Consider the following 4,475-nt stretch of genomic DNA (forward strand, 5'->3'; position numbering starts at 1 on the left):
ATAAAAATACACATAAATATATATATATAATATAATATATATATATATAATAATATTTTATATATATATATATATATATATATTATACACACACACAATAATATACTCACACACACACACATAAAGATAGTCACGACACGCATATACATCTGTAAAATACAGCATTTTATAGAAAACTCACAAACAACATTTAGAAATGTATATTTCGAGTCGGATCGTAGTGGAATATCCTGCCTTGCATTCCCAGTCTTCAAAACATTAAAAAAATAAAAAGACAAAGCTTGAAATCCTTAACCCAAAAAGCTATTGCTATCGTTATGCTATAGAATTCTATTATTACGAAATACTTGTTTTTTTCAGCAATCCCAGTTCACTCCACCAAAGTAAAAATGAAAAAGGGAAAGGAAAAAAAAAGAAAGAGGTCGGAACGTGAAAGGACTCGGAAATAATTCAGAGAGCAAGCGAGGGTGGTGTTCCCGTCGTGCACATTCCAGTTACAGTCCTGAAATAGCTTGCTTCGACACCACGAAAAATACTCGATTTTCAATGCCTCCGGGGACCGTCTAACCTGTCTTGATCTTGAAGGCGTCGCTCCCCATAAATCAGGAAAGGATATTGCTTTAGTCGTGTTTATCGAAGGATTTTGATTTGGGAGTCGTTGTTCTTTTTGATAGGCGCGGGAGCTGTACGGCCAGTATTTTTTAAAACTTTGTCTTTAGGTATACTGAAGAGGGAGTAAAGAAAAGGTAAAGGTAAAGAAAAAATATTTCTCTGTTAATTCAATTATGGCGCCACCAACACCAGCCTATCAACTAAACATCATTTTTAAACTTTTTGACATGTGAAGAACATTGGGCACGGTTCCCGAGCGAACCTTCTAAAATTTTTTTTCCAAGATCACAAGAATCGTAGGATATAATATTCTCGGCAAGTTTCCCTAAGCTCTGCCGCCCCTGAATAAAGGATCGCTCCTTAGCCAGCCTGTTCGAGTAAGGGGAGCTTTTCGACATGTTCGTCGCTTCGAGTCCATGCTCAAGCAACCTTTTCCTTTGCTGTACAATCGTTTATTTTGTGTACAGTAGTGCTCTTCCAGGGAGCAACTATTGTAGCAACAAACCGTAACACTATATACCTTTAGCCCCAACCTAAATAAACAAGAAAAGATACAACACCTTTCTTGGATCAGCTTGCTAATGAATTGGTGCACATCCAGGCCAGCGAAAATTAGACGCCCCAAAAATGAACAAAATAACCCAAAAACTTAGATAAAAAAAAGAAATGTTATACACCACCAGCGGGGGGAGGCTTTTTTGTGTGGCGCACAACAAAAAAACCCCCTTGTAGTTATTAAGAGCCCCCATTTGGCGTAGGCCAGAGAGCGAAGCTGGGGGAAACCCTCAGATGACCTGGCCCCCTTCCTATTGAGGGCGGGACGCAGGTGCTTTGCCGCTCCAGGTGGGCTTTAAAGACAAAGTCCTTATAAAAAGCCGCTTTTTTTAGAACGGCATAAAATTCCCCTTTTAAAATATTCTTTCCTTTTCCCGTCCTTTTCGTAGCGTATACTATATTTTTTCACCGTTCTTCAGGGACTTTTTTTCTCCTATTTCTATATACCACATGAAAATCATAAACAGAAAAAAAAAAATGAAACTTAAAAAAAAAGGAAAAATGGTTTTATGCCGGGAAACTGGGCACCCTAATTATCCCGTTGAATTTTGATACGAAATCTGAATTTATTTGATAGTTCAAAAGGGGGAAAGGTTATGAGCGGGGGAAAAAGGGTAGGGGAACCAGGCTCATCCCCATTCTGCTACCCCTTTTCATTTTCATTTCGTTGATTGGACCCTTTTCGTTTCACCAAAGTAATTATTAATATTTATCAATTCATCTTATCTTCACATATTACATTTTATGCTGTTTTTTGTTACCGGGCTAATTTTTGTAATTATGATTTTCATGTTTATTACATTTTCTTATCTTTTTCCATTTCCATACCACTCATCATCATCTCATTATCCTCCTCCCCCTCCTCCCCATAATCACATCATCTCAAACATCATTATATTATATTAAATATTATCATTTCCCTTAGTGTTATCACAGCATTATTAAAGTTCTACTTTTTTGTAATTAACCCTTTTTTACTATTTAAAATTATAATCGCTATTTCCATTTCATATCACTATACTGTTTTTGCTTTTAAATTCTAAAAACTCTATCATTTCATTGTTTTTTTTTTTTATTCTTTTGTTTTTTTTCCCTTTTCTTCAGTTTTCATGTCTAGCCCTTTTTTAAATAAATTTCCTTTTTTCCTTTTTTTCATTAATTTTTTTTTTTCCTGTCTCCTTTTTTTATCTTATTTCTTTTTTTTTTTCCCTTTCTTTCCCTTTTCTTTATCTTTTTTTTTCAAAATCTTCTTCTTGTTCCTCTCCCTTTTTTTTCCTCTCTGTTTTTCTTTTTTTTTTCTCAATAATTTTTTTTCTCTCTTTTTCGTGTTTCTTTTCTTTTTTTTTTAATACTTTTCTTATTTTCCTTTTTTTTTTTCCCCCCAAAACCCTTCCTTTTTCCCTTTTTAAATTTTTTCCCCCTTTATTTGTCTTCGGGTTTTTTCCCCTTCTTTTTTTTTCTCTCTCCTTTCCTTTTTTTCCTTTACTTCTGTCTTTTCTTGGGCCTGTTTCTGTCTTCTGTCTATTTTTTCCTTCCTCTTTTCTTTTTCTTTATACCTTCTCCCCCTTTTCCCTTCTTTCTTTTCTTTTGTTCCCTTTTTTACCTTTTTCCCCTTTTTCCTCTCTTTGTCCTCCTCTTATATCCTTTCTTTTCCTCCTCTTCTTCTAAAAACCCTTTTCTTTTCTTTTTTTTCCTTCATCCTTTTCTCTTCCCCTCCCCATTCCTCTTTTCTCTCTCCCTTTTATACCTCCCCTATTTTCTCTCTCCCCCCATTTTTTTTTTCCTTTTCTTTCCTTCTCTCTTTTATTCCAATTTTCCCTTTTTTCTTCCCTTTTCCCCATTTCCCCTCATTTTCTTCCTCTCTCCTTTCTCCTATCTTTTTCTCTTCTTTTCTTCCCCTTTCCTCCCCCTTGCCCTTTCCCTCTCCCCATTCTCTTCCCCTTCTTTCCCCCCCCTTTCCTCTCTCTCCTCTTTCTCCTCTCTCTCCCTTTTTTTTCCCATTTTCTTTCTCCTCCTCTCTCTCCCCATTCTCCTCTCTCTCCCCATTTCCTCTCTCTCCCCATTTTCCTCTCTCTCTCTCTCCCCATTCCCCTCTCTCTCCCCCCATTCCCTCTTTCCCCTTTTTCCCTCCTCTCCCCCCATTCCCCCTCTCTCCCCATTCTCCTATCCTCTCGTTTTTTAAATTTCTTCCCTCCCCCCCCCCCCCTCCTTGCCCCCCCCCATGCAAGACACTATACTTCTTTATTACCGTCGTTATAGCCCTTTCCTTATTTTCGATCCGAGGCCGCCCTGAGGGAGGGGGCCCATAAAATGAAATTATTTACTCTTTCCCCCCCCTCCTCCCCTTCTTCCCCTCTTCTACTTGTTCTTCTACTTCTTTTCTCTGTTTTTTGTTCTTTTTTTTTTTTTTTTCTTTCTTTTTTTTTTCTGTTTTTCATTTTCTTTTTCTTCACCCATCATTTTCTTTTGTTTTCTTTAAAAAATTTTTTTTTCTTTCATCTTTTCCTTTTTTTTCGTCTTTCTTTTTTCTTTTTTCATCTCTCTTTTTTTCTTTATTATTCTTTTTTTTTTTTTCCTTTATTTTCATTTCTACTGTACTAATTCTTATTTTTATTATTATTTTTTTTTTTTTTTTTTTTTTCTTTGGTTTTCTTCTTCCTCCTCCCCTTTTTGCTTTTTCTGTGGTTTTGATTTTTTCTTTTATTATTTTTCTTCCCCTGGTAACTTATAATTTTTGCCTCTCCAAATTTCCTTCATTTTCCATCTCTCTCTTCTTCTTGTCCCCCCCCCCCCGTTCTCCCCTTGCCCCTTTTTCTCCCTCGTTTCCAAACTCCTTTCCCCTTTATACTTCCCATTTCCCAAACAAATACAAAGAAAAAAAAAAAAAGTGGGACAGAACCTGGCAAGGTCAATAAAACTGAAAAATAGGGAAAAAGTGATTATGATAAATATAGATGTGGGGTCTAGATAAAAATAATGATGACGATAACAATAATACTAATAAAAATAAAAAGTAATGTAATGATGATAAAATGCTGATAATAAAAAGATAATAAAACAAAGGTAAAAATAATAATGATGGTGATAACAATAGTAATAATAGAGAATATACATAATGATTTATGATAATGATAATAACAAATAATGATAATTATGATAATGATAGATATAACAATAATGATATTATTGATAATGATAATATATAAAATTACAATGACATAATAGTATAGTATAATAATAATATAATAAACAATAATAATAATAATAATAATAATAATAATAATAAAATATAATAAATATATAATAAT

This window comes from Penaeus monodon, chromosome 1, assembly GCF_015228065.2.
Source record: "Penaeus monodon isolate SGIC_2016 chromosome 1, NSTDA_Pmon_1, whole genome shotgun sequence".
Taxonomy (NCBI): Eukaryota; Metazoa; Arthropoda; class Malacostraca; order Decapoda; family Penaeidae; genus Penaeus; species Penaeus monodon.